The sequence below is a fragment of the Carica papaya genome, chromosome 2 (assembly GCF_054855325.1).
Source record: "Carica papaya isolate Zhongbai chromosome 2, ASM5485532v1, whole genome shotgun sequence".
NCBI lineage: Eukaryota > Viridiplantae > Streptophyta > Magnoliopsida > Brassicales > Caricaceae > Carica > Carica papaya.
Window position 1 is genome coordinate 35,519,770 of NC_142310.1, and position 10,231 is coordinate 35,530,000.

The window sequence follows — 10,231 nt, forward strand, 5'->3', positions numbered from 1 at the left end:
TTATTGATGGGTGAAAATATAAACTTATTACAAAACTTAAGGTAAAAGAAAATTTAGTTTAATTATGTATTAAATTTGTAAATTATTATTAAGTATTGAATAATTATGATTTGCGAATTGCACAATAACATAATTGATTTGTATTTACATAAATATATTAATATTTGTATATCAATTAATTTCGTGATATTATAATTTTTTTTTACTTACTTATTTAATATTTAAATTTGTAAAAATATTTAAATATTTGTTTTTTTTGCACAAATATAAATGTTTTCAATATAAAAAAGAATATTTATATTGTATTTTCATATAATTTTAAAATAATAATAGTCAAATTTTACTTTAATAAATTTTATAATTTTATTTAAATAAAGGTATGAATGATTAATTTGTTAGGATGTTGCTGCTGATTTAAATAAATTATAACATAAAGTTTTTAAAAAATCATATGCGATAATTAAATGAGTAACTTTTATCACATTTACTGTATTGTAAAAAAATATTTTAAAATATATTAATGTTTTTCGTGTTTGAATCGAGAATATATATTTAAAAAAATAAAAACATATATTTTTATTTTGTGGTTTTCTTATTCCAATAAAATTCTCTCACAAAATAATTGCTCTGCTTTTGATTGTTTACGTAAGGATAAATCCATAAGAAGCAAGAAGACAAAGAGCTACTCCTCCAATCATTTATCGAATTGTCATTTCATCCTCACTATCGAAACCCTACTTATCATTGCAGCTAAACTGACTGTCAGTTCGAGTCCACGATTACAGAGCCAGAAGAAGAGCAAGCAATTTCTCAATGAACATCGGCCACGGTTGATGCGACTCTGTCGCCGCTCAGCATTCATAGTGCCTAACTGTTGGTACCGAATCGGCTGCTTCCGAGGTCGAAGACTGTGGCGGCGCCTGGAAATGCGGGAAAGAGGACGTAGCTGAAGGCAATCGTGGTCGTCCAATCGTGATTGGAGAAGCATGTAAGTTTCGAGAAGGACATAAGCTATTTGATAATGTCGAAACCGGAGACGACCATGACCGATCCGGACATAGTATGTCCGGACCTACATTACGCCAATGACGCCAGAGCTGGTAGATCAGGTGCTCGAGAAGGAGCAACTCAACGCTCTTCTGTCACAATGGCCGGGTTGACCGCCTTTAACCTCACCGTTGCGCTGGCTGAGAGCAAGGCGGTAAATGCTGGTCGAATTGATGGTGGCCGAAGGTCAACGTGTCACCAAGAAAGCGGAGAACAGAGATCGGTTTAAACAAGCATGAAAAACACCGGTCTCAAATCGGCGCCGGGACAGGGAACTATCTGGATAATGCATCGAGATGGTAATTGAAACTGAGAGTTCCTGTTGACAATTAGGCCGGGCGTGAACATTGAAGGGAACTCGTGGCCCACCCCGTACAACAAGGAGGAGTTCGAGACTACCTGCCTGGTGGAATTGATTGCGAGCTTGATCTCGCAAGTCTTGGAGGAGAAGTCTTTGTTTGATGGAAGGACTACGAACTCGAGGTTGCTGAGGAATTTGCTTGACGTGATGAACTCGAGGTTGCTGAGGAATTCGGCTTGACGTGATGATCATATGCTACGTTGTCAATATTGTTTCCGCGGAATTGTACACAGGCGTTTTATATCACCGTTGCGCCTGCAGATAAGCTGACCTATGACGAGTACCACGATCTCAGCGCTTAAGGGACTATTGGATTGCAAGGGAAACTTTCTGTCTGTTAATTCCTTGGATCAACTTCCCAACGATAGAACCAAGAAGACGCCTGCTGTTTTCGGCCTTCTATAAATTATGTAGTGACAAAAGGTTAGTAAATGCTCATTTAGTCGGTTTCAATCTTACTAGTAAATGATGTTATCTCAATCTTGAGGATTAAGTGATTGATATGCTAAATGCAAAACAAGATGTGACTTAAAAAAATAGAATGCAAGATTACAAAACTTGTACTGGTATCATTTGACGCCAGATGTAGGCTATAAATAAGCTGGCTGGAATGCTATCTTGACTTACTAAGTTAACATGTTTAGGGTCCTGTATTAAAATACAATTCAAGATTGCAAAAAACACTGATTTCGCTTGGCTTCTTTGGTACTAAAGCTTATAAATTAATAAGCTGGTGGGAATACTCTCGTCTTTAATAAACATATTTTTTATGGTTGTTATTGCAAATGGAGCTGCAGTTTTAGTTGCTGAGGTTATATTTTAAACCGCGTATGTAAAAAGTGCTGGGATGATACTCTAGACTTGAAATGGGGATTCAAATGAAATTTTAACATTGTGCTTGCATTGATATCATTGTAAGACTTGGAAGTTCAAATGTGAAAACCCTATTGTATGTCTTGAGATGAATGTTGAAGATGCTAGCGCAAGAACATCAATGATCAAGTGGTTACATTTGATGTGCACTGATACTACTGGACTTGTGGATTGGCGACCATCAAGAGTTTTGCTTAACAATGTTTTATACCGTATATCTTTTTTTGAACTAAAAATAGTATGACATTATATGGTATAAAATATTGTTAAGCAAAAAGGTATGTTATATACAATATATGTCATCCAGATCTCCAGGTTTGCATTGGAGAGAACGTGGCTGTCAGTTAGTTCTAACCACATGGATTGAGTCTGTTGGTGAAGCCTCAGTATTGGGTCAGTATTGGAGAAAACCTATGCTGGGTTTGACACTAACTGAAGTACAGCCTTTAAGCCCTAGTCCCAAACGCATTCTTGCCATATATGCTGCTATGAAGAAGTAGATGAAAGTAGATTAGATTCATGTGTTAAAAAGTTTCATTACCAAATGGTTCCTCACATAAGCTACCTGCTTATCACTGAATTCTCCATTTTTGATATTACAAAATTCATTTTTTGTCAATTGAGACAAGCTTAGGGAGGGAAGGTACCTGGGAAGGAGGTCTATGAATAGGTTGTCTATGGGAGTTACTCTCGCTTGCAAGTGGAGAAATACTTGTGGTGCAGAATTTGAAGCCCAACATCCACATCTGTACCCTTCCTATGGTTTTGCATGTGAAATATCTCCAGATAAAAAAAAAGATTCTCATGTTAGGTGGAGGACCAAAATGTACTGGTGAGGGTATAGGGTTTGACTACTGCTGCTGCCTGTTTCAGCATATGTTTTGCTCTCACATTTGTGTTTGCTTCATTTCTTTTTTTTTTTTAATCCCATCCCCTTTTCCTCTTACATGGTCGTTCATAACTATGTTTAGTTTTGCAATTTTGATACTAGAGTATCTGGTAATTGGGAATAATTATGACACTAGTTAAAACTGGTGATCAATCTAGAAATGGAGTTGATTATTTACTTGTATGTCTTTTGAGGTGTCTATTGTTAAATTAGCATGGATCTCAGGTATATGAAGGTTTAGCACTGGAAAGAGCAGCTATATATGTATTCATTTATTTAAAGAAAAAGAATGGACTGTTCACAAAGGGTTGCAATCTATTTACAAAAATGGGTATATATTAGCTGCGAGACTATATACAAGAGGTTTACAAGCTTCCTTCTGAGGGTGACTGATGAATCTATGCTAAGGGTTTGGCACCAGCTATAGTGGGATTAAGGTAGTAACTTTCCGTGGAGTCTGTTTGCTTCTCTCAACCCTGATTATATCCAAATGGAATACACCACAGCCCATTCCAGATACATAAAAGTAATGATCAAATCCTAGCTGCTGAAGAGAGCATAGTTTATTTCTTAAATGAATGAGAACAGTACAATTTTCTGGGTGGCACTTGGGTTACAAGGACATAAGGTTACGCCTATTTAAATTAGTGATTGACTGGTCAAGGAAGGGAGAGGACTACCTTTTGAAGTGTGGATTATATATCATACGGGTTGTAAACAACCATGATTTGATTTCCAATGGTGCTTAATTGGATCTATGCTAACTAAAGATGCCTTGATGCAGTCCTTATACACATGATTTCTGGTACCTAATCTGCAATAAGATAGTATGTGTCTCAAAGACATACTATCTTAGTGTCAAAGACATCTTTTATCTGTTGGTTTGTTCTGGCTCATTTTTCTGCAATTATTTAAATCTGACCTGGAGATCAATGTTATGGGTGTTTATCCATATTTGAGTTTAGATTCTAAATTGTTAACGTGGATGGGAAATGATTGTATGCTTTTTTTACAAAAAATTACTTTGTTTATGTCATTTGTTAGTTTGTTAGCTTATAGTTTTTGTAATGTCCATTTCAGGATGCTGGATGAACATGTGATACATAGTGATTCAAATCCTGCGACAGTATTGTGAAAAAAGTGATTGTCTCTACTTTGCACTGGTTACAGTTGAGGATGTTCTGAATGTTATTGATTTTAAATGACCTGATGGCATGATTGTAGTCTTTGGAGGTTAAACATCTCTGGAGTTGGCCCTTCCTACCAAGAGCACTTCTTAGATGAGTTCCAGTGTAGATAGATCTGGACCTGTGTGTGGACTACGGAGTTAGCAGAGAGACTACAGGTGTGCAGCCTAATGAACTGTAAGTATGTGATAATGGTATCTGGAGAAGTTTCTCAGTAGAGGCAAGTCCTTGAGCTTCTCATACTTTTCCATTTTTAGCCAAGGAAACTTTCCACGCACTCACAGAATATGCCGCTCATGTGATTTATAAGAAAGTTCACTACCTTCATTTCACAAAAGTGCTTATACTAGCCTGAGATGCAGAGCACTGCTGAGGTGACTGAGTATTGGTTTGGGTTTCTCGTTGCCATTGCAATTGTTATGGCCCAAATTGCCACTGGGCAGAGACTACGATTCACCAACATAGTGTTTCTCAGCTTAAATAACTGACGATACCCCAATTAAAAAAAAAATACAAAGGGATTCTTAAGGCCAGGCTTCAAAATTGTTTTGACTTCTGGGACTGTTGATTTTCTTGAATTAAAAGATATTTCTGTAGAATGAGTTTTGATATGCATGAGTGGCTGGATGGGTGCTGATAGGATTGCTAGTGGGTAAATTAACTTAATGGTGATAATAAGGTCAGGTGATGCACTTGCTCGGATTCATACCCATCAACTGAGAAGGATGGCTCTTGCTTACAAGGTACCTAAAATGATAACAGTTTCTGGTTCATTGTCACTGCTGAAGCAATAAGAACTCTAAAATCAAGTACCGCTCAAATGATTGCCTTTCAGGAGTTCTTGATATTGAGTTAGAACCATGAAGCAGTAAAGACCTGCCATCAGTCTCTTCTTCACCATAGATTGAGTGGGTATTCCAGGTAAGAAATGATGTCACTAATGATTTTTTGCTGATATTCTTACTAATTATGTTTGGGAATGAACTGACTTTCCCTTTAGTAAATTGTTTCAACCTCGTAAATAAGTTTTGGAATGAATATAAATTATAGCATATAAGTTCTTGCGCATTCAGGAATATAACATATATTTGTGTATGTAAGAAGCCAACAAAATAATTGGTGACTTCAACCTCTTCGACTATGTCCTCAGAAATTGGATAACCTTCTTTGAATAGCTTAATAATATGATTTAAGCCACTGGGATACCTTGCTAATAAGAGCAAAGTAGCTTTTATTCTGTTTCATACTTTTTGACAAACGTTTTTCCCATTTGACCATTCTCACCCTAATGGTACTGGGTGGTGTTCCTGTAGCTTTTGTTCAATTTTATACCATATCAAACAGTAATACATGTGGTATGATCTAACTATGATTACCTGCTTTCGTTGCTGAGTCCACTTTGGTGAAAATCATCAGTCACTGTAACTTGAGGATCTTAAGCACCAGTTGTTTCTAAGAATAAGAAATGAGATGGTGGGGTGTGAAGAGGGGCCCCCTCGACTGATATCATTTAGACCACTTCAAACAAAATAATCTGAATATTAGTCTGATTGATTAGACTAATAGAACTCCAAAATCCATAGTGGAGAAGAAAAAATCATTTCTTATTTTATCTCCTTTGGGATCTCATGCTTAATGTCATCTTTTTCTTCATAGTTGGTTCGTATTCTACTAAAGAGTTCTGGCTGGTTGCTCATCTTTAGAAAAGATTGATTTTAAACAAAGTGCTAAACTAGAACTTTCTCGGTCTCCATCATTGAACTTTCTATAGGATATTATCTCAAATCTCACTTCATGGTGCTCAAGTTGTCAAGCCGGACCTAACTCAACTAAGTCAAGACTTTCTACATGCCAAGTAGTCGCCTTTTCACCATTTGCATCATTGAAATTTTTGCTGTTTGGCAGTCTAGAACCATAGGGACCGGCTTCTTTAGACTCAAATGTAATGATTATTTCACTAATTGTGTATTTTGAAGCATAACCATGACTTTCATGATCACAACTAAAAGATTCATGCACCCAAGCACTTAGCTTACCTCATAATTTGTGGTGATCTTTTATTTGACCTGTTAGTTGATTTTGTGATCATTTGCATCATCGTTTCTTATCTCTACATCATTGTTGGAGTCCCTCACTGTGCAAACTAAGCCCACTTCAGAATTCATATTAGTTGGTTTTTTGGGAATCAAATTCAATAGTGTTATGTTTTCTCCAAAGATTATATAGTATTTTTATAGCTTGATCACTGAATATGATTCATGATTTTGTTTTCCTTCTAGGGAGACTTCTAAATTAATTTGGCAGGAAATTGATTCACCAGAAAACAAGCTCTCTTTATTTTAGATTCATTAAAAACAAAAATTTCTGGGTAGGTTATGATTTTGGCCTATATGTAGAAGGTTTTGGTTTTGAGCATCCTAAGCTTATAAGGAAACAAAGGAAATTACTTGTGATGTATTCATGTGGAAAATTGAAGATTTATTGGATGTTTTGGTTTCACAAGGTAAAGCACAAGCTTTGTTAAAGGTACAAACATAGTTTTAGGGGTAGGGAGGCAAAGCCTCTGCTCTGCACTGGTACAAATTGATTAGTTCTTTTTTTCTCTCTACTGATGCTATATCTATGTTTCATTGAATTAGGCTTGAGATGTAGGAAAAAACTTTTTCATTTCAAGAATTTAACCATACCGACTCTAGACCTATACCTAACGTAGAGCAGGTCACATTGATCGAATTGTGTAAATACTTTGCGTCTTCTACTTTTCTGCTTTGATCTGCATATTGCACAACAAGATCAGTTTTGCAAAGAGCATTTTTGACATGAAGCAGTAAAGGTCTGATGATTAAATCTTTGATTTGTTAATTGTGATTAGGTGTTGTGCCATTTAGCAAAAAGGTGAGAAACCCACTTTGAGGCATTTACAAAAGTCTTTTTGTGTTTGTATGTGTTGTTGAGGCATGATTCTTAATGATTGTGTCAAAATTGCGTTTAATAAAACTGTGACACTTTTGGATGAGTGCGCCGGGAAGAATGAGATCCAGAACCCAGTAGAAACATAGCAACTGGTGAATGCCACTATTATGACATTCTTTGTTAATAAATTTTTTAATCTCATCATTTATTTTTCTTTCACTACTTTATTTAGGGTATCAGTTGAACTTGGCTTGAGAACTAGGAATGTCCATTTGTCACTTTTGAGTGTGACAAAACGTGTATAATAGTTTTTTTTTCCCCTTCATCTATTAAAATGATACTTGGCACTTTTTTCCCCGAAGGAAGCTTATCTGCTTTTTTTAGCTTGATGGAATCTGAGATTTATGGTCTTAATTTTATTTATCATTATTTGTCTTTCACTACTTACTTAGGACATCAATTGAGCTTCGGCTTGAGAACTAGGATTGTCCATACGTCACTTTTGAGTGTGACAAAACATGTGTATAGCAGCTTTTTTTTTCCTTCATCTATTAAAATGATATTTGGCTTTTTTTCCCCCCCGAAGGAAGCTTATCTACTTTTTTTTTTTTAACTTGATGGAATTTGAGATTTATGGTCTTAATTTTATTTAGATTTGAAAATTTCTCTTATGGTTAAAGTATATGTTTCCAAATGAATTTCACAAAAACTAATTAGTTTGTTCTAAATGTATCCTATCAACTTAAAAGCACAATTAGTTTTTTTATAAGGGATAGAAATTATTTTATGGAAATTAAAAAATTAATTTTTACTGATCTTTTCTTTTGTGAGAGAGAGGACGGAGAAAGGGGTAGGGGTGTTTGCGTCCATGGTGGAAGTCCGGATGCTTGGTTAAGGAATTAAGTTCTTTTGATCAATTTAGTTTTGTTACATTGGAATAGAGAACATTTCTGTTTGCTTTAATATTGACAGGTATTTATTGTAAATTAATATAACTATTTAAAATAAATGAATAGTATTGAAATTTGTCAATCACACTTAATAAAGTCACCTTATTATATGTCTAAATGATATTATATATATGTATATATTTTAAAACAAATTTTACATTGTTTTTGTAAATTCAAACATTGCTTTGCAGTGTAGGTTCCTTAAAATAGATAGGGTTAATTTAATCTTATCTAGTGGTTTATTTTTCTTTAACAATTTCAATAATAAAAATAAAAAATAAACACTTGGTTTTCACTTAAAAAACGTAGATTGGTCCTATTCTACGACAGGTTCGCTAGTTTGGGGGTCTCAAATTATAATCCTCTAGTTTGGGTGCCTTAAAAAAACGTAGATCCCTTTGAAAGGCCAACTGTCTTTCAATTCTCTTCTCTACGGCCTTTGTCTTAATGGCAGGAATAAGTCTACTGGTATGTTCTTTTTTCGGAAAAGACCAGCATTACTACTATTTAGATTATCCCAGCCAGTCCCTGCAACCCCACGCTTGCCACCGCAATACCTGTTTATATTCATATTGCCCTAGCTTCTTACTATATTCAATCATCTAGAGGGTGTTCGATTATTTTAGGACGATATACTTTACTTTTGTTATTAAATTCAGGATAAATTAATATATTAGTTTTTGAATATTGTCACTTGTTATAATTTATTTATTTATTTTTTGTTATAAATTAATTGTTAATATTATTTATTTATTTTTAATATTTAGATTTCTTTTATTTTCAGTAAAAATAAAATAAAATTAATAAATTAATAATAATAAAAACTTTTGAAACTAAATTATAACGCAAAAAAAAAAAATATTAATGACCAATTTAAATTAAGTGTCAAATTTTAAAAATTAATTTGATCATTTATTTTTAAATTTATTAGAAAGGTAATTTTTTTATATTAAAAAGCCATACGATTACTAAAAAAGATTTTACTCTAGTGATATAAAATTCAGGGATTTTCTTTTTTCACAAGAACAAATTTTATAAACAGAACAGTTTATAGTGATTTAGTGTTAATACTAATTAAATCATCATAAACATACGCTTTCTATAAATTTATTTTGAGTAGACTTCCTATAAATTTATTTTAAATTACTAGATAAATATATATTCAAAAGCAGTATCTAGATAAATTTAACAAAACAAAACACACTGTACATGTTGGAGTAACCCACTAGATCTACAACAGTACATTCTCTTTCCGTGCAATACACAAAAATGTCAAAACATAGCTAGGATGACTTACATAAAGCATATATATATATATACTTGTGTCATGTGTGGTTCAGTTTGAATTTTGCACTGAAGTAGTAGCAAAATTGAAATTACTAGCTGGCGGCTTGAGAAGCCATTGGTAGAAAATTTAAAAGAAAAGCCAAGAAAGTTTTATGACTTTCTTGTGTTTGTTTTATTCATCCTTAGCTGTATTTGTCTATATTTAACTTCTTCTGCCAAAATCTAGATGAAAATCAAGCTTATGAAGCTTAATTTACTTATAAGCGTTCCAGATTAAATTTAAAATTTTTTAAAATGTGATCATACCAGTATTAGTGCATCAGATTCTATTAGTATTCTATAATTGAACGTACTTAAGTGAGATCAGTATTATGATAGATGACTTTCTGCAAACTTTGCATGTTACTCTGTTTTTAACTATGCTTATTCAAGAATAGACAAATTCTAAACTCTTAGTTTTGTATTGTTGGGTCATCTTCTTTGTTTAAAAGAATATTTTATAATATTTTATTGACAATTCGATTTAATCGTAAATTTTTTTTTTTTTTTTATAAATGGAAAAGCATTTCTTGGTGCCAATATTGATGATACATACTAGAGAATTTTTATTTCAAACAAAAATTAGGAATTCTTTTCCTAATTTACGATAAGGTTATGATGAATTTTTGTTTGATCTTGTGATTTTGATACAAATAATCTGTATGTAATATTTGTTTTTATATGC

At 33.6% G+C, this 10,231-nt stretch overlaps 1 long non-coding RNA gene across 3 annotated transcripts in view; it reads left to right on the forward strand.

The window, feature by feature from the left end:
* The first annotated feature begins 635 nt into the window (after window positions 1-635).
* LOC110825939 (uncharacterized) overlaps window positions 636-10,231 on the forward strand; it is a 9,908-nt gene continuing 312 nt past the window's right edge. The window contains exons 1-4 of one of the 3 annotated variants that reach the window (XR_002541954.2): window positions 636-1,831; window positions 4,251-5,100; window positions 5,193-5,278; window positions 7,230-7,627. This is a non-coding gene — a long non-coding RNA (uncharacterized LOC110825939). Of the gene's footprint in view, window positions 1,832-4,250; window positions 5,101-5,192; window positions 5,426-7,229; window positions 7,628-10,231 lie in introns of those variants that run through there. The other 2 variants (XR_015817382.1, XR_015817381.1) reach the window with 2 other exon arrangements.